Consider the following 27,876-nt stretch of genomic DNA (forward strand, 5'->3'; position numbering starts at 1 on the left):
CATTGCTAAGTTGCAGTGTGGTAAGTCCAAGAGTGCCTGAGTGGTAGCTACCCTGGGCTCCTAAGCAGGCAGGTAATCCAGTGCTGAAACAGCACTAGGAGCAGCCTTGAAAGGTCTATGAATCTGTCTTATCCGAGAGGCAGCCTGCCTGTAAATTGCGCTGAATATCATGCATGCAGCGAGCACACAGGTGCTGAAAACCCAAATTCCTGATAGAAAGGGACCTGTCTGCTTTCTCTGAAGACTCTCAGAGGGTCTTCTCTGTTAACCAAATCCCAAAGGCATCCTTGTTCTTGAAAGCAACATGAAGATATAAACCACTGGACGTAGATTAGCTAGAAAGCCTGGTCACAAACACCTCTGGGTGGGAACAGGGTGAGTGCTTCCCCACTACGCAAGCTGAAGGTGTCAACATGAAGACCTGACCTGCTCCACCTTTCCTTTTTTTCCCCCCAACCAGCTTCTCACACACTTTCTCATAGACAAATGAAATAATCATCAACATCTTACAAGGACAAGCAATTATTTACTGGCTGAGAGGTGTAAGGTAGCTGGCAGTGTTGCCTGTGTGTTATAGTTGTTTTCCTAATTAACACTAAGAACACAACAAAGCTGTTAGCCTTTTTGAGTTATTCTATTTAAAAATTTTTTTCTGTTGTCTGACCTGACATACATTCACACTCTCCAAGATCAAATTTCTTCTTTTTTTGCTTAGATTGAAATTAGTAATTCATTGCTTTCCTAAACTTAAAACTACAAATATAACATTTCTCAATACTCCCCCTACCTACTGTTCCTTTCTCTCCTTCCTCTCTCTTAACCTCAAAGCCCTCAGGATGTTTACTGGAGTTCACTAGTTATTGAAAGTGTTTTATGTTGTCAAATTGTCTGCTGCGAATGTCTAATAATTTTCATTGTTCTAACGTATTTTCTGCACAAAATTCTTTCAAGTTCTCTGTTTCGTTTCATCCTTTTTTATAGCAGTATAATACTCCATGACATATATGTCCCACATCTTCTTGATCCATTCATCCATGTAGGAGATTTAGGCTGACACCTTCATCTTGAGTAGTGGGGAAGCACTCACTCTGTCCTAGTAGTTGTAACACCCCTGTGAATATTGTGGAACATATGGAGTTTTGTTGTTGGTTTCATCGTCTGTGTATATATGCCCAAGAGTGGTTAGTCAGGCCCTACTTTATTACCATTTTTTATTTTTAATGTAAATCCAGATTGCTAAATAAACAATGGGATTATCTCAAGTTAAAAAGCTTCTATAGAGTGAAAGAAAATACAAGACAATTAGACACCCTACTGAATGGGAGAAAATATTTACATAACGTAGAGCTGACAATTAATATCCAAGATATATTAAAAACTCAGGCAATTCAACAATAAAAAACCAAGTCATCACGAGCAGCCCCTGTGTGGCCTGTCTTCATTACTCTCACTTTAGAGTGTAGGGATTCATGCACATGTCTTCTAACATTAAGTGTGTACCTACTGTATGCTGGGCATGAAAGAAACAAGATTAGAAGGGTGTGGACTGTACAAAACCATAGACCCAGGAATGAGATGGTTCCATTAACAGATAAGCAAGAATTCTCACATATTCACATTTTATTTGCGCAACTCTTGTGAATTTCTCAAGGCTAGATATGGCTTAAGAGAGTTGAAAGTAGCAGCTCAAAAGTCAGATAAGCTGGGTTCTTAGCCCAGCATCACGTCTTGGTGCTGAATATTTCTGAGCAATGCACATTCCTGTCTCTAAGCTCTGGTTTCTTCAGTCACAAGTGGGGGTCAGTAATTGAGTCCTTCTCAAGGGGTTGGCATGAGTATTGCATGGGATAAAGCAGGAAAGATACTTAGTATGCAGTATTTGCTCAATAAATGTGATCAAATATTTTTCTGTTTCCTTGATTTCTCTTTTGCCACACCTCCAAGGATTCTCTGCAGTCAAATGTTTGCGGGATGATGTCACAAGTAAGGATTGGTTTGGAAAGGCATCAGGATTCCTGTAATTCCTGTATAATTTAGACCTTATACTAGTTCCATAATTGCATAGTAATTCTACAAGAACTTACTGAGCACCTGCCAGGGCCTATGCTAAATAATGGAGCTACATAGAAGAAAAAATCCAAAAACATGTGGTTCTTTGCTCTTAACGAACTCCAAATTCAGAAGGGGAGGAAGATGAGCAAAGAGATTTAATGTCCCACAGCAGCTGCTGTGATGGAGATCCACATAGCAGCAGTGGGGACACACCAGAGGGAGCGACAAACCTGCTGGGGGGCGGGGGATCACTGGGCATGTCCCAGTGCAGAAGCTTCTGAATTGTATTCTGCAGATAGAAGAGGAGTTGGGTTATTCTATCTCCTGACTCATCCACAGAATTGAAAGGGCCTACTTCTCATGGCTGTTGCCCAGCTATGCTGGCTGTGAAGCAGTGCACAGTCATGTCAAGATCCAGGAGTGAGGGGTTCTATTTGAATTCTGACAGTGACTTGCTGTGTGACTTTGAGCAAGTCACTTGCCCTCTCTGGTTCTGAGGCTGCCTGTTGGCTTAACTTGCAGGAGCCTCTCAGGTTGGATCCATTCATTCAATATTCAAGAAATATTTATCAAGTTTCCACCATGTGCCAGGCGTGGGTAGGTGACAGGGAATCAATAGTGGGCTGGCCACCCCTATAGGTGGCTAGAACTTAATCCCATGGGGGAAATCTGGGGATATAGTGCACCTACATACAGTACATGATCCACAGTTATTCTCCCTAAAGGGTGAGGATGCTGGGACTTTTATTTGTTGATCCCATCAGTCATTGGTCGAAATCTCTTAGAGTGAGGTAGGGTGGCAGTCAAGCGCTGTGCCACACGTACAGAATGACGTTCCATATTGACCAGGCACTGACAGCTTCTGCTACAGTGCAATGAAGGGAAGAGGCATGTTGATGAGAGGGAAAAGCATTGTATTTGTTAAAATACTAGCCAAGGTAAAAAATTCTTACTGTCACTGTCAATAAATATTTTTGGACTTGACTTCCCTTGAGAGCTCCTTAGTGGAAGTGACCTGCTTAGAGTGATCTAGTCGTCCAGGCAACGTTTGGCAGTTTTTGGAGATATTTTTCACTGTCACAACCTGCCAGAGCAGGTGGCGTAGGGTTGCCACTGGCATCTTAGGGCAAAGGCCAAGGATGCTGCTACATATCTTGCAAATACACAGCACAGCATCCTGCCTCCCCTTCGCCTGCCATGAACTAAGGGCTTCAAGTGTCAGTAGTGCCCAAGATGCAGCCTAGACCTCCAGTTTTCCAGCTGTAACCTATTCTGCTCAACCTGGCAGAAAGGGGGAGATGCCTGTAGTGATGTGACAGAGAGGGGGAGTGGCGGGTGAGGGGGAGAGAGAGAGATTAGAGTGAGATTAGAGCATTATCTGTCTCTGGACAGAGGAGGGAGAGAGGAAGGGTAAGGTGCAGTGTCTGTTCCTGCTGCAGACTACAGTACCCCATGATCTCACGATGAGAAACATGTCACTGTCTGGAGACAGAATTAAATTTCCATTTTTTCTTTGCCTGTACTGGGAATCACACAAGTGTGATCACTGCATGTGCTTGTGATTTGCAGGGACTCCAGGGACTAGGAAAGAGGCATGTTTACCCACTGAGCCAAGGGCCCTGAAACTGTCTCATTGCCCCTCCTCCAGAACTTGCAGGCCAAGGAGAGTCCTGGTGGCACTTTTCCTAGGTTTGTCCAGGATGGAGTGGGTTGCTAGGGGGGGCGGGGTGAAAGCCTCAAGCGGTTGGGTAGCAAGGAGTCATTCAACAAGCGCCCCCAATGCTGCAGGCAGGAGAGAGTGCATGTCCCAGGCTATTTTCTGGGTCTGAGTCCCCGTGTGGGACCTTGAGCAAGTTGTTTACTTTCTCCACACTGCAGTTTGCCCTCATCTGTAAAATGGGGAGGCTTGTAGGATGGCTGTTGCGTGTGAGAGAAGATAACCCACTTTCCTGGCGTTCAGGATACATGCATGGGAGCTCTTAGCATCTTGGCAAGGTTGGGGCTTGGCATGAGCCTGTCACAAAAGAAACTGTCATTTTACCAGGTCTTCATACAGAGCTGTCAAGGAACATCCCCGGGTTTCTCAGCTGCTTCAGTGACAGAAGGAAAGAGCTTGAAACTGCCCCCGAGGGAATTGAGGGAGAGCGGTGGTCAGAGCTCGTTCTCTAAATATAGGAGCTGTCCTTGAAGCTTCATTTCCTCAAAGATTAATGGAGCTGTCTCATCGGACTCTGTAATAAATCTCTTTTCACATTAAAAAATATGTATTTTTTTAAAGATTTATTTATTTCTTTACACAAGCACTGGGTACAGTCAGAAGCTTGGGAGGGTGAGAGAATTCACCAGAGCCAGAGCGGGGAGCAGAACAGGCAGAAGGACCGAGGTACACTGCTGAGGGGAGCAGCGGGCGGCAGGAGAGGTCTGCGCGCCATGTGGGACCCTCGCTGGCGGCCAGCAATTGAACCGGCTCTGCAGAGGCTGTGGGCAGCTTCGCAGCCCAGCTCTCAACTGCTGCGCCACCAGGGGAGACACTAAAAATATTTTTTAAGGGACAAGCTATCAGTAAAACTGACCCTCTGAGATGAACCCTGGTCACTCTTGGGCATACTAGCCTATACCTCAGGGCCATACAACCTGGTCTGAGAGGCAGGGGGCCCAGCTCACACACCCTTTTCCTGTTTTTTGTTTTCTCCTCATCTTCCTCTGTCTGTTCATTCTTTTCTCCTCAGTTCCTGACAGGGACATGTGGCCTACTGAGGCCACTGGTGCTCAGGCTGAGGAGAGGAGTTGTGACCCCTCAGAAGTGACGTCCAGCCTTGCTCCTTCTTGTTGGCCCTGGGCACACCAAGATGAAGAGTTCAGGCTAGTCCTGCCCTCAGGGCTGAGCTGCCTGGGGGGCTGATGGGAAAGCAGACAACTATTCATTGGTAATTCCAGTAACACCAGGAACACGAGAGGGAGGTGCCGGGTGCAGAAGAACATAATGCAGAGCAATGGAACATCGTGGAAGTGTAGAGGAGGGTGCCCTGGAACATGCCTTCCAAACTAGGGCTTGAGAGTTGAGGAGAAAGGGCAGAATGTTCTGGGTAGAGGGAGTCGTGAACGAAGCCTGTGTACAAGAGAACGGGGTTGTTCTAGGGACCAAGCGGCGTTCAGTCTGGATAGGAAAGGGAGAGTAGCCAGAGATGAAGCTGGGTTCCGGGCAGGCCGGACCTCAGAGCCCTTCATAAATCAGATTAAGGAGTTTGGGCTTTATCCTGAGGCGATGCAAAGTCAACAAAGAGAGAGTAAGCGTGAGAGGGAGCGTGTGCGTGAGAGGGGTGTGTGTATGTGTGTTTGTGTGGGGGAGAAGGGGGAGGGAGTGAAGAAGGGAGGAGATAACAATGGGGGGCCCCTCTCCCAGGGGCTGCCCCTTGAATGCAACTTAGTAGTATTAGCTGGAACCTCCTGACCAGCAGGAACATAATGAAAAAATAAAGAGCCTGATATTTCATCATCCTTGCAGGATGCAATTAAGGACAACACAGACCTAATGAGTCAGAGAACAAATGCAGATGAATCAGAAGGGATGTGTGGAAAACAACATGGCTTGGGGCATGGGGGTTAATGTTCTCTGGATGGTTCCTGTGGTGAAATACTTATTTGAGCATTTGACCGATAAGTGGCCTTTGGGGATTCCTCAGTATCACCCAGGTCCGGGCTCTGGAACCATGGTGGGGTGGAGATATGTGGGCTGAGGATGCTGGGCCCACAATCAATCAATCTTCAAGCCTGGTGGGCTTCTCCATCATCAAATGTTAAGTAAAATGAGTGGCCAGGGATGAAGAATGCAGGAGTGGGATGGATGGGGTGGGGAAGCAAGGGCCTCGGCAAGGCTGAGGTGGTGGCTCAGGTTTGGAGCCTGAAGCAGATGACAGGCTTGCCAAGCACCCACACAACCACCCTGCCCCAAATCTGAGCTTCTCAGGGGTGGACCTGCTGGACATCCTAGCGGAGCGGAGGGGTAGCCTTACAGCCTAAGAGGAGTTCCCTCGCTAAGCCAAGACCAGGAATTGCTTTATCTGTTACTTTCTTATCCCCCTTCTTCCTTTGCGAAAGGCAGGGCTCTGATAGGTGGAGATGAGGGCAGGTAAATGTGGACAGAGGAAGCAGGTTTGGAAGGATCGCAGCATGAGCTGCCCCAGTGGACCCCGAGCAATGCACAGATGAACTACCCCTGCTGAGTCCTGACCAGTTGCAGATTTAGGAGCAAAATAAATGTCATTGCTCTTTGAGGCACCAAGTTTTTGGAGTAATTTATCATGCAGGCACAGTAATTGGAAAAAGCCCCCCACCCCCATCTCCCCCACAATATACTGAGAATGGCTACTAACATTTGCGGAAGCATTTTAGAGTTGACAAAAGACGTTAGCACAGTGGTCTCAGGCTGACCCCTGCATGACGAGGGGGAGGAGAAGGGGCCTGGGGTTATATCAGTTTCACAGACAGGAGGTTGCGGCTGGGAGGGCTTGAGCGGATGGCTCAGAGGTACTGACCAGTGAAGAACTGAGTGAGCCCAAGTTCTTAACTTACTATGTCACCTGAGCAAGGCCTAGTTCTAGGGCCTGTGACAGCCACCTAGATGCAGCAGACAAGAGCCTGGCAGGAAAGCAACTTCAGGTAGTAGTGAGGCATCATGTCCAGAAATGATTATACCACACTGTTATAGGACAGGGAGAGGGGCAGCCCAAACCCCGCAAACCTGCCTATTCTAAATGGGTTCTGCCATCCGCCGCATCAACACAAAACATAGGAGACTTTAATGGGAAGGATCTTTAATAAAACTAGGAAACAATACAGGTAAGGCAAAGAATCTAGTTTCTAAATGAAGCACCCAAAGTTACCCATCCCCTCGTGCGTAAAAGTCCATCCAAATGGGATTGGCCCAGAACAAGGCCCCAAAGCCTGCTACAAGTCTAAAGCATCTTCCAGTGGGGACCCACAGAAAAGGGTCACAAACAACTGGACAAGCCCGGAAGGAAAAGAGCAAAATCAACATGAAGATAAAAGCTGCCATTGTCACCTCCCCACGGGTCTCACCCACATCTGTGTCACCTAGTCCACGACCAAAAGACAAGCGCAGTTTCTTCACGTGTCTCTAGGCTCCATGTGCCTCCTCCAGGTCTCCTTGCTCCATCCTGCTTCCTTCCTCAGTCTCTTCTGCTTCTCCTCTTCCTGCTCAGCTCCACCCTCCCTTGGGTGGGGCAGGGAACCTCCCCCTTTCCTGGGGACCACCCTGTTACAATCCCCCCCTTTTAATTTTTATTCCACCATATCTATGGTGGCACAATCTCTGGGTGTAGTCTTAGGAGACAGTCTTTTTTAGGGTTACAATGTGTGTAAGAGAAGCAACAATTAGTCAGCAGCATTGTCTATGAATGTCCAGTATGACAGTTTCATTACTTAAAAATAGTCCATTATCCAAGCCAAAGAAAAAAATTTGGAGCATTGGCTAAAACAAGACAGCAAATATATCAAAATCACAGTTAAAAAATGTTAAAATGGTTCAACTGATGTAAAACACAAATTTTCTCAACCTTGATCCCAAACTTTTAACAGCATAGCAAAATTTTGCAAACTAAATCTACTTTTAAACCATTTTTCCTATTTTTGCATAAAATCACAGGGTAGAAATAACTAACAGCAATTTTTAGCTGGCTTTGTTGAAATATTCCATACAGGATTCAGAGCGAACTGTTGACATCCGGTCCGTATAGGCTTCTGGAAGAAGTTGGTCTCATCAGACTCCACCTGGGCTTTCCTCTTCTCGAGGGTACCAGGGACTTTTCGTTGGCCGGGTTGTCCAGTCCTGCCAATGGAGGCAAGCTTCCTCACCTTCTTTGGAGGTCTCTGGAACCCTACAAACAAGGCAAACAGGTTCTCCTCTTCTTGGTTCAGCTCTGTTTCAACTTTCTGGAAGAGCTCCACACACAAAGCCACACAATGAAACTTATGTCCAATTTTTTTCAGTTTAAACAAAATCCCTTTGGAAGTTATGCAAAAACAGACTCTGAGATAAGTAGTAAAAGATTACTACCACTATTTTTATGCCGTGTTGGTATCAAGGGGAGAGAAAATGTGACAAGTTAGTTTTGCTGAAAAAAAATTACAACCTTTCTGCAGATCCTGGTTACTCAAAACAAAACAAAACAAAAATTTCGTGGATTCAGGACAGAATGCATAAAAAAAAGTTCCAGTATTATGTCAAAGAAACCTTAGTAAATGTCAGGTGTATTTCCAGGTCTATTGAGTCCTTTGTAAGAAAGTTTTACTCTCAACAGTTCCATCAATAGGAATCTGTTGAGACCTTTTCTCCCTATATTTCCAGAAACAATTTCTGTAGATGTGAAACAATTGAATTATACAATATTACAAGGTGACAATCACCACTGACAATTTACATACATACCCGATACTACTGTTAACATATTGGACATACCAAAGTTTTTTACCATTTTCCCAAGTGACAATGCTTCCCTTCCAGTTTTACTTCATTAGGTAAAAGCCAAATAGAACAAATTTATGTAATGCTTTCCCAGGAGGAAAAGGAGAAACTTCGTGGAGTGTCTCAGGAGCTCTACTGAGGTTCCACAAAATTTCCTTGCATCAGTCAAATGACAGGCCACCAAATTTGTACTTGAATTTAGATTTCTGGGAAGCTTTGCCATAAATATCAGAAAATTAACAGAAACAACAATGTTCAATCTCTATGAAGGCACCGGCTTAGTTCAGTAGCACAATGTTGACAATCAAACCATAACCTTTAGTTTTTCTCATAACTGGAGACTTTTTTTTTTTCCAACGTCTATGGGCACCACATATACCAATTTTTCAACCTCTCTAGGCCAAGACAGACACAAGGACATACAACATATAACGTATAGACAAAGACTTTTTTTTTTTAGTTATGCCACGTAGAATATGTTATGTAACTGCAGTTTTACTCCATAGGCTCAGAAAAAAAATGTCAAAGTCCAAAAAAAATGTGGAGTGTTGCTGGCAGAAAAATTTCCGGTTGTCATCCTGCAAACCTAAGACTTTGGAAATAGGAAGGAAAAGTTTTATTAATCACAAGAATTACATGACCTTGTTTATCACATTAGGGTTTTCAGTGTTGAAGACTTTTTGTTAGAAGTCAATCCTGGGGTATTCTGTACAGCAACTGAAAGAATAAAAATAACAGTTAACTTTTAAGCAAAAGGAGTCATCTCTTGTTAGCCACCAAGCAGGCACTCCTTGGGTTTCCTGGAATAGAACCTGAAAAAGCAAAATCAAAATATTAGTAATTAACTTTCAATTAAAAGGAGTCATCTCCTTACTTTTGTTAGCCACTCTGGGACAGAAGCTGAAAGAGCAGATTAAACATCTAAGCACAAATTACACCTTCCCCACACTAGGGAGGGACAACAACAACACAGGTATGAAAACCTGGTACAGTTACATGATGCACCCTAAAGAGTGCTTTCCATAACAGACCTTCCTCAGTAGGAAGCAGAAACTTAGAATCTTGTCTTACACCAGCAATTGAACAAATCCAGTATTCAAAATGGCAAACATGCCCAAAACAAATTGTGTAGACAAAATTCACAGCAGCAAATCCTTTCAGACTCAGACAAAATCTTGTTAATTTTTCTGATCCAGACTTTGCAAAAATTCAAGTTATCTCCAAGAATCCATCAAGGCTACCAGTGATTACCAGTTACTGCTTAAGGCTACTCTTTCCTTAACACCCAGGCATACATTTGCTAATTTGAACACCACTGCTCCACAATTGGCTTGCAAAATCCATCAGGCAGAGAGCAGGAAGTAGCCAAAGACAAAGCAAGAGACCACTGAAGAACCATTATTGCCTTTAGAAATGCTAATGAGACAGCAGAGATTACAAAAAGAAAGAAAAAAAAAGTTCCAAAGTCCTAGCAACAAGAACCTCTGAATTTTACAAGAGCACACCAAGTGGCCTCAGACGCCATCTTTGATCTGGCCACATGGTCCAACGTACTGCCTAATCTTTTGAGTAAAACTGGCACAGAACAATTTCCACAAAATCAAATGTCTTAGAAAGTCACTACAAACAAATTACATACAGACACACAGATCTTCACAAAGCCCAAGCCAGTTTTTTCAACAGCAAATCGACATATGAAACAAACACACCGGAGAAACCAAAAATCACATTTGCGCTTATGGTAGCCAGTGCCATAGGGAAGCCCAATTTCCCCATGGGGCTGACTAACCACGGATGGCTCTGTCCTAAATCTTCGTGGTCGCCAAATCTGTTATAGGACAGGGACAGGGGCAGCCCAAACCCCGCAAACCTGCCTATTCTAAATGGGTTCTGCCATCCGCCGCATCAACACAAAACATAGGAGACTTTAATGGGAAGGATCTTTAATAAAACTAGGAAACAATACAGGTAAGGCAAAGAATCTAGTTTCTAAATGAAGCACCCAAAGTTACCCGTCCCCTCGTGGGTAAAAGTCCATCCAAATGGGATTGGCCCAGAACAAGGCCCCAAAGCCTGCTACAAGTCTAAAGCATCTTCCAGTGGGGACCCACAGAAAAGGGTCACAAACAACTGGACAAGCCCGGAAGGAAAAGAGCAAAATCAACATGAAGATAAAAGCTGCCATTGTCACCTCCCCACGGGTCTCACCCACATCTGTGTCACCTAGTCCACGACCAAAAGACAAGCGCAGTTTCTTCACGTGTCTCTAGGCTCCATGTGCCTCCTCCAGGTCTCCTGGCTCCATCCTGCTTCCTTCCTCAGTCTCTTCTGCTTCTCCTCTTCCTGCTCAGCTCCACCCTCCCTTGGGTGGGGCAGGGAACCTCCCCCTTTCCTGGGGACCACCCTGTTACAACACCACAAGGTACAAAGTAATAGATGCCTGAAGGGAGTCATTCATTCATTCATTCATTCATTCATATTATGGTTATTAGGTCCCTGTCAAGTACTGGCAAAAATCTCTACCCTCCTGGTTTTTCATTCCCATGAAGGAAGGATAGGTTTAAGTTATTGTATCCCTGCTCAAATTCACTTGCTGGAGTCCTAACCCCCCATTACTTTATTTATTTTTAAAGATTTATTTATTTATGCGTACAAGAACTGGGGTACAGGCCAGAGGTGTGGGGGGTGAGAGGATTCACCAGAGACAGAGTGGGGAACAGAACAGGCAAACTGACTGAAATACACTGCTGAGGGGAGCAGTGGGCGAGTCAAGAGAAGTCTGCTGCACCATGTGGGTTGCTCCCTGGCTGGCTGGGGATCGAACTTGTGCTGTAGAGGCTGCAATTGCTTCATAGTGCTGTGCTTAACCCCTTGCACCACCAGGGAGTCCCCCCCCCATTACTTTTGCACGTGACTTAAAGAGGCAATTAGGGCAAAATGACATCATATGGATGGACCCTCATCCAATGTGACTTATGTCCTGAGAAGAAGAGATTAGGACAGACACACAGAAGAAAGACCATGTGAAAACAGGGTGAAGATGGCCATCTACAAGCCAAGCAGAGAGGCCTCAGAAGAAAATAACCCTGCTGGCACCTTGACCTTGGACTTCTAGCCTCCAGAAATGTGACAGAGTTAATTTCTGCAGCAAATTCTCCCCATCTCTGGTATTTAGTTATGGCATTCCTTCCAAATGAATACAATTGCTGAGGGAGTTTGTGGTGGGTCAGGACTTCTTCCAGGACAGTGGTGGAGGGGACATTTAAATTGGCTTTAAAGGGATGGGCCTGGAGATATTTGGCGAAGATAAGGGGAGGACTAGGGAGTTAGCTGGGAGGTGAGGCGTGAGGCAGTTTGCAGAATAAGGGGCTTCGAAAATTACAATATCCAATTATAATAGTTCTGTTGGATGATCCTGCTGAAGTGGAGGTGGGGGTATTTAGAAATGATGCAACTCACTCTAAATCTGTTCTTAGGGTCTGCAAATCACCTTGGCTCAGCTCATCACTATTTAAAGGACAAGCACTTGAAAGCCTCCTTCCCCACTGACACAAATATTAGCCATTGGACCCCCATTATTCTGGGATCAGGAGATAATAAGACCTGAGTGTCCTTTGAATGCAGATTTGACCACTGGGAGAAAAGGGAGTCACTTCCTGAGAAATCATGGTCTTCCAAGGGGGTGTAGAACAGTCACACGATCCCTGTTCCCTAAGTTCAAGGTAAAGTGGGCCCAACCACGTTCCATTGGCAGCAAACTCCTCGAAAATAAGGCATTTTAAGGAAATGTAGAGTCTTTCCTGGGGCCTCAGGGTTCCCCATGGCTTTGCACTCCTGGGGAGGGCTGGTCAGGCGGAGCTTGTGGCTGGCACTGCTGGAAGGCCCCACGCAGCTCTGCCAGCACAGAGGTTGGCTCTGAGAAATGATGGCTGGAGAGGGATTGTGAACAGCAGAGGGTTCTCCTGGAGGTCGCCCCTGGCATCGGTGTTGTGGGTAGGGACCCAGACCAGAAGGGCATCCCACTAACAACGGCCAGAGGGTAGAGGCAACTGATAATGACAGTGAACTGGACAAATTCTAGAGCTCTTTTGCTTGCAGGTTTTGTTTTTTTTTTTGGGGGGGGGCAGTCTTCTGATCTAAATATATTCCCAATGTTCAGACAAATTTGGGACTGGTGGGGTGTCTCAAGAAAGAGATTCTGAACCCCCTTTTTGAGGCACAGAATGCTTGAATGATTAATTGAAAAGGCAAAATAAAGAAAAATAAAGCAAAGATGAAATATATCCATGTGTGGACCTCTCTAGTAGGTGGAGAAAGCAATAGATATACACCGGCCAGGGCTGGGAGGGACTGTTGGGTCTCCTAGTCCTTGAAGTTTGTTCTCCTTCTCCCTCCCCCTTTATTTAGCAGAGGACACTCGAGTTGAACTCTAGGTGTTTCTCAATGGACTTGGGAGTCCCCAGAGGGCAGGGCGCTGTCTTACTCCCGTGGGTAATCCCATTACTCACCTCCCCGAGGGGTGAGGAAATGCTGTCCAAATGGCATTGATGAGTGCCCTGCTTATGTTGCCTAGTCTTGGGATGGTTCCTCTCCTGCCACCAAAAAGGCTGAGCTCCAGGATCACCTTACAGCTTGATTGTCAGAATCTCCCAGCCAGGAATAGCCTTTCCTGGACACTTTCTGCCCATCGTCCAGATGGCGGGGGCCATGGCAGCCCTGGGAGCAGAAAAGCCAGATGGTACAAATGCTCTGCTCTGTGCATGTACGTGATTTCAATGTCTGCTCCACTGCCACAGCCCCAGTCCCTTGTTGCCGAGTCTCAGCATTGCCCCAATCCAGATTAGACCTCTGAGGGTATGGGGTGAGAGCTGGGGACCAGGGGTAGCTCGGTTACCTCCTGGACAGGGTGAGAAATACCTCATTTCCCAGAGTTCAGGGCTGTTCAAATTAACCTATGTCTTGCCAGGATATAGGCAAGGAAGGAAAGAAATGGTTGGGGAGATGGTGGTGGTCATGGGGACCGACTCAAAATATTCTGGCCGTCTGAATGATGATTCTTGCCTTGGCCTGCTATTTATTCTTTCATAGTTTGCCATTATTTTCACCCTCTGTTTTGAGTGGAGCTTTGAGATGTTAACCAGCACAGCATTAAAGGAGCGATGAATTTCCCCTACTCGTGATCGCCCTACCTCATCCCCCACAGTTGCTGCTTTTCTCTCTCTGGGATGAAGCACCGTGGTGTTGGGGGCTCAATGGTTACTCCGCTGCCGCCTCATTTCTTCATTCAGTGGTCTCTCTTGCCTTCATTTGTTATTTCTTTTATTTTTAAATTGAGATTACATTGGTTTACAGCACTGTGTGGGATTCAAAGGCACAGGATTACACAGGATTACACCTCCCGCCACCGAGACTCCCTCAGCCCTCCGCCATTCCCTCTCTGCATTCCCCATCCAACTCCCCATCTTGGAGCTGCAATTCCAGTCACATTTCTAGGGTTTATCATTGGTTTGGCTTTGTCTGATCCTTTGTTTTGTTTCTCTGTGTTCCATATACAAGTGAAACTCTGGTATTTGTCTTTCTCCTGACTTATTTCACTTTGCTAATCCCCTCCATGTCGCAAATGGCAAGAGTTCATCTCTTTTTATGGCCGATTAGTATTCCATTGTGTATATATACCACAGTTTCTAATCCTCTTCTCTGCCCTTGGGCACTTAGGTTGTTTCCATAGCTTGGCTATTGTAAATAGTGCTGCTGTGGATGTAGGAGTGCATATGGCCCTTCGAATTAGAGTTTTTGCATATTTTTTGGAGACCTAGGAGTCTCTCCCAGCTGTGGGTCTTATAGTAGATCTACTTTTAATAGTTTGAGAAACCTCAATACTGTTTTCCATAGGGTTAGAGTAGTCTACATACCTCCACTCCCCACAGTATATGAGGGTGCCCGCTTGTCTTTATCTGATCTAGATGTTACTGGGAGAAAGGGTAGGGAAGGTTCCTGACAGGGAAGATAACATCTTAGCCTTGTGCTGCCTATGCTGCTTTTCCCATATATCAATTCATCAGCTTCTGCGAGCAGCTTACATGACAGATAGGATTTTAATTTTTTTTAAGATTTATTTGTCTATTCATACGAGAACTGGGGTAAAGGCCAGAGGTGTGGGGGTGTGAGAGGATTCACCAGAGACAGAGCAGGGAACAGAAGAGGCAGACTGACTGAAATATACTGCTGAGGGGGGCAGTGGGTAAGTCAGGAGAGATCTGCTGCGCCATGTGGGTAGCTCCCTGGCTGGGGATTGAACTCATGCTTCAGAGGCTGCGGAGAGCTTCACAGTGTTGTGCTTAACGCCTTGTGCCACTAGGGAGGCCGAGAGACAGGATTTTTATGGAAGAGACAGAAGGAGGTTGTAACATGTCCAAGATCACACAGGGTAGATTCATACCGCCTGGATCTGCTAGGTGAAGGAACCCAGATTCAGGTTGAGGGGATCCCATCTCCAAGGCCCATGTTCCTAAACCCTCAAATCTACAGCCTGGCCGGGCAAAAGATATGGACGGGAGATACCCACGGTTGGGGACCACCTGGGTAGGTAATGTGGTAGGGGTGCAAAAGATAGAGTGCTCTGAGGGCTTTGACTCTAACTAGAAGAATCTGAACACCACATCCAGCTCCTCTGACAATGGATAGTGTGTGCTTGGTTCTTTGCAGCCTCTACTGGATCTGGCACAGGCCCTGCTCATCTAGTATGTCTGAATGGACTGGTTGTCAAAGTGTCCCTGCCTCCCTCCCCTCACCATCTTTTCATCTCTCTGCCTATGCAGACCTTTCAGTCTTTCTCCCTCACCCCGTTCTCCAGGGCCTTTCTGCCCCCATTCCTGATGTTCACCTTCATGGGTAGACAAAGTGGTAGGCAAAGCCAAGATGGAAGGCGTAAGTTTGGAAACCTCACAATTGGGTTTCCCTCCTCCTCTTTGGAAATTGGCATGTTTTTATTGGAGTCAAACTGGAAGATAAATCAAGCCCTCTGTGTTTGGTTCTCAAAAGTGGAGTAGGCGTGTTGGAGAGTTGGAGAACCTTCCCTCCTGGGCCTGCTCAGAGCTGGTTCCTGTTCCCACCTGTTTTTGGCCAGGGTTCCAAAAGGAAGAAGATTAACATTCACAGCCAACCAGGAGGAGAACAGACACTAGGAGTGGCACCCCTGCTCTCCCTCAGCAGTCAGGGCTGCTCAGGAGAGCTGACAGGGCTTGATTTTGGTTTAACAGAGCAGTGGAGGAGAAATGCACTTGGGCTCTGAGCAGCCATTTATTCTTGCACAACTGTGGGTAAGTAGGGAGGGAGGGGCCTGGCTTTTTGTTGGCACAACTGAAGTCCAGAGAGTAGGATGACTGGTCAAGGCCACTAAGCAGACAGGGTCACACCCACACTAACGCCTGACTTAGTGGGTGTCCAGCACCCCATACCTTGTTGCCTGCTGGATCCTTGACTGAGGAGGCAGGGCCTGTGAATAGGATGGTGGGATTAGGCCTTTAGCCTTCTCCACGATCTCCAGGCCAGGCTGCCAGGCTTCACAGACAAGCCAGAAGCTGGGTGTCCTGGCAACAAGCCAGGGAAGTGAGGGAGTCCCCTCTGTCCCAGGTGTGGCAGTCCTGGGGCTGATGGATCTGCATGGAAGGAATAGCTGGAGGGCATATACCACCTAACTGGTTAACAGGGGAGGAGTTAATCCAGGCCCGCCTGACTTTAGTAACTTAGTTGGGGCAACCCTGAAGCAAACTCTGAAATTAGGCCAATTTCACACCTGTGAAAACACCCACCCTCAGTGCATTTAATGTTCTAATGACATTTTGGGGAACCCCAGGGTTTTAGTACTGGACCCTTGGGCAGATGATTGACCTTCCCCCAAGCCTTAGTTTCTTCATTTGCAAAATGAATATAAGCATTTCCCCTTAGGGATAACCAGCAGAAAGCGCTTAGTGACTTGCCTGTTATATAGTTAGGTCCCCAAGTTGCTGGCATTGGGACCCTTTGGGGATGGAATGCAATATCAGGTAGGGTAAGTGCTTGATGTAGTGCATGGAACCCAGTGCTGCCTTTCCTGCCCCCCTTTTCTTTCCTCATCTCTGTTTCCAGCACCCCTCTTTCTTCCTTGCATCCCTTTACCCTTATCTCACCCTCACACCCTATGTACCTTGCCTTATCTCGCCAGGCATGTGGAATGGAGTGGCCTCTGGGATGGATCTGGCCTGGGGAGGGTGCACCTGCATGGGACGTGTTGCAGACTAAAGCTTTGTAGCCCCAAGACATGAATGACTGGTCTCTGATTGCATAGGCGGGGACAGGGCTTCCTGCACAAACTTAGATCCTACCCGGGATCTTCAGAAGTTCTACAGGGAGGTGTCCTAGTGGGTTTCAGCTACAGGTGACTTTGCTGTCCTCCCAGGAAGGTGCTAAAACATCTCACAGTGCACAGGACAGTTTCCCTGCAACAGAAATTTATCTGGACCAAAATGTCAATGGTGCTGAGGATGAGAAACCCTGAAAAGCATACCATATACAAAAATCAGCTCTGAGTGCATAGGAGACTTGGAGGTAGGACCTGAAACCATAGGCAAAACCCTCCAAGACAAAAGCTTCAGTGATGTCTTTGCTGGTTCATCCCCAGCAGCAAGGGGACGAAAGAGAATATGAAAGAGAAAATAAACAATGGGGGCTACATCAAACTAAAAAGCATCTTCATTGTGAAAGAGACTGTTACTAAAATGAAGAGACACCCTGCTGAATGGGAGAAAATGTTTGCATGCTATACACCTGGGACTGATATCAAAGATCTACCAAGAACTCATTCAACTCAACAAAAAGAAAACGAGCAACCCAATCAAAAAATGGACAGAAGTGCTAAATAGGCACTTTTCCAAAGACAACATGCAGATGGCTAGCAGACACAGGATAAAATGCTCATCATCACTGATCATCAGGGAAATGCAAATCAAAACCACAATGAGATACCACTTTATACTTGTGAGAATGACCCTCATGGAAAGACCAAAGTAACAAGTGCTGGTGAGGAGGTGGGGAAAAGGAAACCCTCATATGCAGTGGGTGGGGGCATAGACTGGTCCAGCCCCTGTGGAAAATAGTAGGGAGGTTGCTCAAAACATTAAACATGGATCTGCCGTATGGCCCAGTAATCCCACCACTAGGCATCAACCTGAAGAATAGAAAAACACTAATTCAAAAAGGAAACCTGCACTTGTGTGTTCACTACAGCACTATTTATAACAGCCAGGCTATGGAAACAACCTAAGTGCTCAGAAACAGATAGTGAATCAAGAAGATGTGGTATAGATACACAATGGAATACTACTCTGCCATGAAAAAAGACAAACTCATGCTGTTTGTGGCATCATGGATGGAGCTGGAAGGGATTATTCTAAGCAAAATAACCCAGAAGGAGATAAATACCAGGTGGCATCTTTTATATGAGAAATATAAATAGGGTCAGAAAAAGACAAACTTTAAAACCAGTCCTTGAAAGCTGACCGTAGAACTGAATTATCTAAGGGGGGAGAATCCACAGGCGTGAGAATAGCATGGGGAGAGAACACATGGTCTGTGGTGGACTATGGGTGCTTCGGTGGTGGGTGCACTAGGATGAGGAGGGAGATCCTATAATCCACCCCCCCTGCCTGAGTGGGAAGATCCTATACTTCCAAAACACTAACAAAAATGTGAACTAGTGGTACTTCAAGAAAATAAATAAAATAAGAGAAAAAAAAGGAAAGCCTGGGATAGACAGTTTGAGGGAGTTCACCCACAGGCAAAGAAACTGCTAGAAGTCAATACTGGGGGACAAGGGGTAGCAGGAAAGAGGACTGAGCACAAAGAAGGGTCATTTCTACTGGGAAAAGAATGGGGGTGACCATGAGCGGTATCATGGAAAAGGAGATGCTGGAGCTGAATGTTGGGTGTTTGGGCTCTCCAAGTAGAGAAGACAGGGGGCAGGGGGAGGGGAGAACCCCCTCTTCCAGCATGGGCCAACACACTCAGTTTCTGGGCAGTGATTGGCTCCAAACACCCAGTCAGTGGCCTGGATGTGGAGGCAAAGCTTGACTGGGTGACGGACTTCCCTGGATGGCATTGCATTGGCATCTGTGGGCACCGGCCTTGTGGTCATTGCCAGTTAATTGATCATTGTTCAGTTGGGGGTGACTGCTTGTGTGTGATTTTTGTTGTTTTTTAAAATCCACTAGAGGGCATATCAATGCTAAGATCTTCTGGCAGGTTAGACAAATGACATTTTGTGTGAACTTGGCCCACTAAGGCTCCTGGCCCTGGGTGGTGAGGGGGGGCAAGGAGGGGGTGGGTGACAGAAAATGGGGTTATTGATTCCTGCCTTCCCTGTTCCCCTCCCCCTGCCAAGCGATGACAGGCAGGTGATTTATGAATCCATGGAGACAGCCGCTGCGATTCTCCCAGCAGTGACAGACACTGGGAACTTAGGGACAGGGACAGCAGGGCTAGGTTCTGGGGATGGGGTGACAATGGTGTGACCCTCTGGAAGGGAACTCCCCCTTCCCTACCCACCCCCACCTCCCAGGAGCCAGCTCGTCAGCATGACCTGCTTGGTGTGACTCGGGGACCTTCCTCCCCTGGCCCAAGGGCAGCCAAGATAGTGGCCACTAAGCCTTTGGAGGTCTCCAAAGGTCCTGAGTGCAGGAGCCAAGAGTGTTCCCGAAAACCCCAGTTTTGCACAGCTGACCCACCCCAGCCTTCTTTTGTGTGCATCCAGGCTACAGAGCCTAAGCACAGAGGCCCTTGAGAAAGGGCACTGAGCCAAGGGCAGGCCAGGGGGATGATGAATGGAATTGCGTCATTTCTTGTCTACCTTGATGTCAGGAAGACTGAAGGATGTCACCTGGGTGGGGGTGAGTGGTGTGGGAGCTGGGAGGTGGGTTATAACAGGGAGAGGTGGGGCAGTGGGTGTCTGCCTTCGGGAGAGGGAATCGTGGGTGTTCAAGGGCCTGGGCAAGAGAAACCAGCCCCGCTGAAGGCAACAGGTCTGGGTAAGTTAGGAACAAAGCTTGCTGTTTTTAGTTTGAGCAATAGGTAGGGAATTCAAGGGAGCGTGTGCCTGCAAAATCTGTATTTAGAGGGTTTTTTCCTCTTTTTTCTATTGATACAGCCCAGAGGGACATAAACATTGCATCATATATTTCTACAAAAGAAGACCTGGGTCCAAAGCCCAAGTCAGCCACTGACTTGCTCTGAGGCCTTGGGCGAGTCACTTAACCTCTGTGAGCTTCAGATTTCTCATCACTCTATCTTCTAGGATTCTTGTGAGGGTAGCTGGGACCATGCGTGCAAGTGGCACCCAAGAATATAGTTCAAAGTGCCCAGTAAATGCTCTTTCCCTCCAGTTAGCCATCTTGCATCCATACAGGGGTCACCTGGTCACCTTACTAGAAAAAAGGTAAGAGAACAAGCCAGCTTTAAGGATGAGAGCAGTGAGGTTGCCTTGGTGCCTAAAAAGAACGTCAGTACTAGAACTAGTACTAGTACTAGTATAGAACACCAGTACTAGTATAGGTAGTAGTAGAAATTTATTAAAAATCCACTATTTTACTTTCTTCATTCCTTGAAGACTCACAAATGGTGAAGCTGAGTCTCAGAGGTTCAGCGGCTTTCTCAAAATCACACACGCAGAGCGTGTATGTGTATGTGAGTGTGTGTGTAAAAGTTTCCCAGATCTACTTAAAATGGCAAGTCATCACTGCTCTGCAAAAGAAAAAAAAAAAAAAAAAAAAGAAAAGCCACCGGAAGCAAGCAGGAAAATCAGTAATCCAGACCCTGTCTTTATTTGAATATTTGATATTCTGTTCATCATGGAGTTTTGTATTAATTTTTTATTTTAAAAAGCATTGCATTCACATCTATTAATCTTGATGGATGAGTTTTTTGGTGCCCTCGAGGCGAGTACCTCCCTGCCCTTCCCTGATCTGAAGCTCTGCTGTTTCACTTTAGCACTTGGGGGATAGGAACTAGACATTATGACTCTCATGCAGCGTGCAGAGCTAAAAGTCCCCGATCACTAAAAGAAACCAAAAGCTCCTCTGTCAGTCCTGAAGGATGTCTGCTTGGGGGTGGGAGGGGGCAGGGCTTTCTAGCCAAGGCCCATGGGTGAAATCTGCTGGTGGATGTAGAGGTTCATCCTTCACTGTAATCAGGTAATTACGTGAGGCCACCCCACGATGAGTAAATAGCTGTGCTTATTGATGTCAAATGTTTTCATCTCTAAGTCACCTGTGTGTGGAAAAAGGTGAAGAAATGAGAGAAACATGTAGTGTGGCTCAGCTGTAAGTTGGTATGAGTTCAGAGCAAGTTGACAGCATTTATTAAAACTGAAAATATGGGAACCCTTTGTCCCAGGTCGACCCCTTCCAGGTGTCCACCCTAAGAAGCATTGGTCTCTGTGCATAAAGGGCATTTCAGGCATGATCATTATAGCAGCCAAACACCCTACGTACCCATCAATAGGGAACTTATATAAATGGCTATACCGTCATACCGTGGAGGACTACGCAGCAAAGTGTGAAATCATACTCCCAGGGTAACAGTGGGGTGAGGGCTATGATTCCACTCATTGTGGAATATAAAGAAACAAAGCAAGCAAGCAAACAAACAAAACAAAACAAGCCCATAGACCTGAGAGCAGAAGGGAAGGGGGCAGTGGAACAGGTGGAGGGGCCAACAGGTTGGTGGTGGATGGAGGTGGGATATCTGTGTCGTCTTGTATCTGTGTTGCTAACGTGAAACTGTACACCTGAGCCTGTATGGTGCTCTAAACTAATGCCATCTGAATTTTTTTTTTAAAGGACATTGTTGATTTTAAAAGGGATCTATTGCAGACTCTGAAAATGTCCCCAAAGAAGCGTGGGGACTTCGTGCTTCGTGTGTCATCGGAACATGCCTTCTCTGGGCTCAAGTCTGAAATACAACCCAGCTTTTGGCAGCTTAAAGATCCACAGTCTTGTAGAAAGAAATTAGTAGTCCACACTAATCTTTGGTAATGCTTTGAGAAAACGGGAGTTTAACACATGCCTTGCCCTAACCTGATAACATGGATGTTTAGAAGCTGGAAAGAAAGTTAAAGAGGGATTTAAGATCCAAGCAGAGATGATTTTGAAAAAATAGTTTAAAAGTACTATTGTTTCAAAGATGGGGAGACTTGGGATAACATCTGGGCTCAGAGGACTATATGTCCCATCCTCCTTTAGAAACGTTCTGGAATAGTCTGTTATGGAAACAGACTATTAGGTCCTCCTGCCTCCTACTGTTGAGGCCCCTCCCTGTCTCTCCCCCTCCCTACTTGTTTCCCGCCCAGCTTTATAGCTCTAACAGCCTGCTCCCTGCTAGCCCAGCCGCCACTCTATCCTCAGATGCCCCTCCCAGATTAATCTTACTAAAACTCCTCTCTGATCACGCTACTCTTGGAGCAAAAACCTTTGGAAATTCTCTATTGTCCAACAATTCAAGTTTAAATGCCTCCACTTAGCTTTCAAACGTCTGCTTTCAACGATGGCCCTGCCCTACCAGGCCGCTTTTATCTCTTCTGCTTCCTGCCACACACCCTCTTCCCGGGCAGGTCTGCCTCCTTCACTTCTTAAAACGCGCCATTCTCTCCTGTCTCGCCCGCTGCTCCCCTTAGCAGTGTACTTCGGTCAATCTGCCAGTTCTGTTCCCCACTCTGTCTTAGGTGAATCTTCTCACTAACCCCCCCAACACACACCTCTGGTCTTATCCCAGTTCTTGTATGCATAAAGAAATAAATCTTAAAAAAAAAATGCCATTATTGTTCTGTGGTCTCTGTGTCTTCCATCCTGTTACTTCTCAAGCCTGAAGACAGTCGTCGGTGCATGTCATCGGAATCCCTGACAATGACAGTTTCCCGGGTTGTCGCTGCAAGTGGTCGTGCCTGTGTGTAGACCAAATGTGCTGCCATAGTGCTGGATGTTAGCGCTTGGAAGCCTGTCTTGCTTTGTGACTGGTCTTTGATTGGCTGTGGGTCTAATCCCTAGTTTTATATTTTTCTGCTTTTTAGTTGTTGCCAGTCAATAAACCAACACTTAAATCCATCAAGGAAATTCCTTTAATAAAAGCATCATCTTTGATAGAAAGTGAGGAAGTTCTCTTGCATTTTAAAACTGTGTTGTTAAAAGCTTGGATTGTTGCCAACCAAGTTTTCTGAAAATGTGGTCTACTTGTAAGTGTCAAGCAACTCCTTTCCAACTTGGGATTCCAGAGTGATATATATCAAAGCCGACTTTAGGGTTTATGTCACCACATTCTCAGAGGTTTTCTCTTCTCACTTAACTCCTATTGTGCAGGCTCAAGCTTCAGACAACTCAGATATACCTGGCGTATGTCAGAGGTCTGGCCAGGTGCATGAGCAAAGGTGGCTTTTTCATTTTGTCTTGATGAGAGAGGCTTATGTGACTGAATATTTGGGGACTGACAATCAGCTTTTAGACTAAGACCTCTGGACTAGTGATAGAAAGGTCATTTGTCTTCCTGAGACTGTAGGGCTGGATGTGGGGTAGGGGAGCAGCCTGGTGGGAGAGGATGTCTACTTCATGGGTGGATGATTTTTTGGACTGGCTTGGTTTGGGCATGCTGATGTTATTCAGGCTTTTGCTTGGTTCCCTTGGAACAAGTTCTAAAATCCTTTAAAATTGGGAACTCTAAAAAGTAGGAAGAAAATATGAGTGGTTCACCCCATGGTTACATTTGGCCTCCAAACAGCTAAGTCTTGTGACCCAGCATAAAATATAATTGGGCTAAAAATGTACATGGTCTTATCAATGGCAAGGGAAGGTGTGGTCAATTGCATTTTCCAAAAATGGTTGCATCTTTCATCCCACATGCTTGTGTGGTGTGACTGATACTTCTCTCATCAAGAGGCTAGGTCTGTGTTTCCTCGCCTTGTATCTGGCAGGGCTGTGATGAGAGTGGAAATGATGGCAGGTGACTTTCAAGGCTCAGTTCTTCTGGAAGGCTCCCTCTGGGAACCCAGTCACCATGATATGGAGGAAACTGAGCGACCACATAGAAAACCCACATGTAGGTGTTTCTGCTGACAGTTGCTATTGAGAGCCCAGTCTTATCCACAGTCCACACCGACTACCAGACCTGTGAGTGAGTGAGCCTGACGATGATTTGTCCCAGCCCTCAAGTAGCTTCAGCTGAGACCCTAGACATCTTGGAGCAGATTCAGTCATCCCCTGTGCTAGTTTTAAATTTCTGACTAAGATAATCCATGGGTATGATAAGACAAAACATTTTCTTTCTTTCTTTTTTTTTAGATTTTTTTTTTATTTATTTATACAAGCACTGGGCACAGTCAGAAGCGCGGGAGGGTGAGAGAATTCACCAGAGCCAGAGCGGGGAGCAGAACAGGCAGACTGATGAAGTACACTGCTGAGGGGAGCAGCGGGCGGCAGGAGAGGTCTGCGTGCCATGTGGGACTCTCACCCGGCGGTCGGGGATGGAACCGGCGCTGCAGAGGCTGCGGGCAGCTTCGCAACATAGCGCTCAACCGCTGCGCCACCAGGGGAGGCCCCAAAACATTTTCTTTATACCGTTAAGCTTCGTTAAGAAACAGTAGTAATTGAAACAGAGGACCACAGCTCCACGCTGGGCAGAAGGATTTTTGGGATAATGAACAAGTTCTCTGAGGAATGAGACTGGCAGTTACAGTGATATCTGAATTCTCTGAGCACCCATGTGGTCCAGGGCCTACTGATGTGACCTGAAAACCTAGCGGTCAAATAGGAACAGAAGAAAAAGAGAGCAAGTTGTAAGACCCCTATGACCTTGGCTCTTGACCTCGAGAGGGGATTTGGATTCAATTTGCATGCAGTTCCACTGGTCTCTGCCAAATGTTAGAGCCAGGGATGGCTCTGGTGTTACAACCCTAGTATATTCCAGGATGGAGGCACAAATATTAATTACTTCTGTTGCATTTAGGGTAAAGAGACTTGCAGGGCTCTTTCCTTACTGCTAAGAGAGCCAGTGGAGTAAATCCTTGCTAAATATGCAAAACTTTAGCTGACATTTTTAATTCCTTCTGGAAACTTCTAAGTAGCTAATACAGTGAAAGGAAAGAAATGATCTCAAGTCACTCATGTGGTACTGATTGGGCACGTCACTCTGTATGCCTCTTGTTGGCTAGGTGCTTCCCTATGTAAAAGGACTGAGGGTTGCATAGGATTAGGTTGGGTGTGGGCTGCTGTGGATGCCAATGTCTTCCTTCTCTGCTGACCTCTTCTCAACCCCATCCTTCCTCAAACACTTCCAAATATATCAGAGTGACGTTGGGTGAATGTTGTGAAATTAAACTCAGAATAAGACGTCACTGCTCTTGGAAGCTTAGAGAAATGCACTGGTCTTCAAGAATCCGCTCAGGTATGATTTTTCCTAGGTGGTAACATTTCCTGAGTCCCCCACAATGCCACTCCACCCCGTTTCCTTTTGATTGCATTGTTGCATTGACTTACCTGTCCTGCCAAGTGGACTGTGGGTGGTTTAGGGTGCTTTCTTACATCTTTAGATTGCTAATGCATGCTTGGTTTTGAGCATATCCTACTCTAGAAACGTTTGCTGAAAAAAATGAAAAAAGTGAAAGATAGCATTTAATGTCTTTTTTTTTCTCCCTATGCATTATTTTTTTACATCATTGCAAGTATAATGAAGAGACAATTTTATGTCCTGCTTTTGATATTTTCTTTTTTGCTTACCATGATTTCAGATGTATTTTTCCTGTTGTAACATATTTTCAAAATTTAATAATAATAACTGTATCAGCTCTGTTTATAGCAACTGCACATCCTGCTGTGTGCCAGACCTGGTGCCAGGGCTGTAACACTGTCTCCTCTGATCTTTCCCATCTGTAAGGTGCTTGTCATTAGCTCCATTTTACAGAATGAGAAACTGAGACCCAGAGAGCTTCAGCAGGGTAGAGGCTAGATTTCAATATTCACCTTCCTGCTATTTTACCACACCATTTCCCATCATTCAAAGTGACCTTACGATAGGTACACTTTTGTGTGGATGGGTCATAATTTGCTTAACTCTTCCCCTACGTTTAGGATATTTACTAATTTTAGATATAAACAATGAGGCAACGAACATCATTGTGCTAACAGACTTTCCCCCTACTTTTGGATTATCACCTTGGAGTAGAGTCCCAGAAGTGGAATTACTGGGTTAAAGGGTAGGACTGTGTTTATGGCTTTTGATACTTATTGCCAAATTGCTTTCCCGGAGGACCGTGTTTAGCATAACAAGCTCACTTTATAGGCCCTGGGGAATCACCTCCCGCCTCCAGGATGTCAGGCTGCCCTCTAACCACTAGAGGGTGTGAAAGGATATTGCTCAAGTGGCAAGAACCTGGCCCCCTCTAGGAAATCACCAAATTTGCTAGAACAGCCTTCAAAATTGCCTGGGAGGGAGGAAGGGCTCTTAATTCATTGGAGGCGTCCTAGTTGGAAGCTCCGTGCTGTACTGGACTTTCTCAGATTTGCTCCGAAGGCAGGGTGGTTTTGGGCTCTGGACTCTGGAGGTGACAGCAGTAAACAGTGCCTTGCAGGTCCAGAGTTTGGCGTTGGCCCTGCCACCTCCTCTTCGGAAATCTTGGGGAACTCACCCTTCCCTGCACCTCTCTGTGGATGTTGGGCCCCAACTCTCAGTGTCAGTCAGACTGGCTGCAAGTCTGAGCAAGTCCAGCAGGGAGAGTGTGGCCTCTCATCGTTGTCCCTGGGAAGCCAGCCTTCATAGGACAGTAAGTAAACCGTGGCTGAGTCGATCGATGAGATGAGACTGGAAATCCAGAGTGGAATTGGAAAGTTGGCTCCCAGGCTCCAAGGAGTCACTTGCTGCTTACCTCCACGATGTTGAAGGTGGGAAGATACTTAGAGATCATCTTGTTCACATTCCTGGAGAAATAGAGACCCAGACAGATCTGACTACCACTGGGCCCCCACTTCCTCTTCTCCTTCACCCCACATTGACTGAGCATCTGTGTTGTGCTGGGCTCAGGGCTGGGCAGAGGGGATGGAAAGGTGAGCATGAGAAGTGCCTGCTCAAGGAGTTTATAGTTTGTGTGGGGAGATGAGACAACTTAGTAAACTCTAAACAAAGACTGTGCCTGCTTCACTGTGAGGCTAAGGAGAGCACACAGAGCTAGGAAAACTGGCCTCCCTCAGCTATTCCTAGAGTAACACTTTTTTTTTTTTAAAGATTTATTTACTTTTGCATACAAGAACTGGGGTACAGGCCAGAGGTGTGGGGGGTGAGAGGATTCATCAGAGACAGTGGGGAACAGAATAGGCAGACTGACTGAAATACACTGCTGAGGGGAGCAGCGGGAGAGACAGGAGAGATCTGCTGTGCCATGTGGGTTGCTCCCAGGCCAGGGATTGAACTCGTGCTGCAGAGGCTGCAGAGAGCTTCATAGTTTGCATCTTAACCCCTTGCACCACGAGGGAGGCCCTAGAGTAATATTTTTTAAAATATATTTCTTGGGCTGTTCGTTTAGTTGGATATTTAATACATGTTAACTAAAAAATGACTCAGTAGTTATATCAGTCAGCTGTTGCTGCACTAATGCTAAGTAACAACCTAACGCCCAACTTAGTCATTACCAGTAATACTTATTATTATTTTAAAATTTTGCTCACAGGTCTGGGGTGCCTCTAATCTATAGAGTCTCTTATTCTCCTGGGACCAGATAACTGCCAGGATGGCAATGGAAGAATGAAAGTGACAAGCTTAAGTCCAGAAGCACATTTCAAGCCTATTTTTGCATCATGTCCGATAACATCCCAAAGACCAAAACAAGCCACCTGGCCAAACCCCATGCTAATGAGGCCAGGCAAAATAGTCTGCCTCCAGTGGCAAAAAATGCAAAGTTAGCACAAAGAGAGAGGTGAAGGATTGTGAGTTGCAATACATTCTACCACAGTGGTCATGTTAATCTAGGAAACCCTGGTGAATCTGGCTTCATTATGCAGGACTTCTCAGAGCCTTTATAGATGGTTCAGTCTAAAGTCTTCCCTTGAAAAGAGGAAAACTTAAGCTCAGAGAAAAAAATAACTTGATGAGAGTTTATAGCCACTTAGCAGCAGCCCTGTTGTGAGACCCCAAACCTTGACTGTTGGACTGGTGTCTTTCCCTACTCCTGTGCTACTAAGGTGCCTAGGTCATACCGGTGAGACAACCAGAAGCTGATGGGTTAGGAGAGCTAACAGCTGTACAGAGAGGAGGCTGAAGTGGTGCTCAGTGGACCC

The sequence above is a fragment of the Talpa occidentalis genome, unplaced genomic scaffold (assembly GCF_014898055.3).
Source record: "Talpa occidentalis isolate TD23 unplaced genomic scaffold, MPIMG_talOcc4v2.1 talOcc4.7, whole genome shotgun sequence".
In the NCBI taxonomy this organism is placed as follows: domain Eukaryota; kingdom Metazoa; phylum Chordata; class Mammalia; order Eulipotyphla; family Talpidae; genus Talpa; species Talpa occidentalis.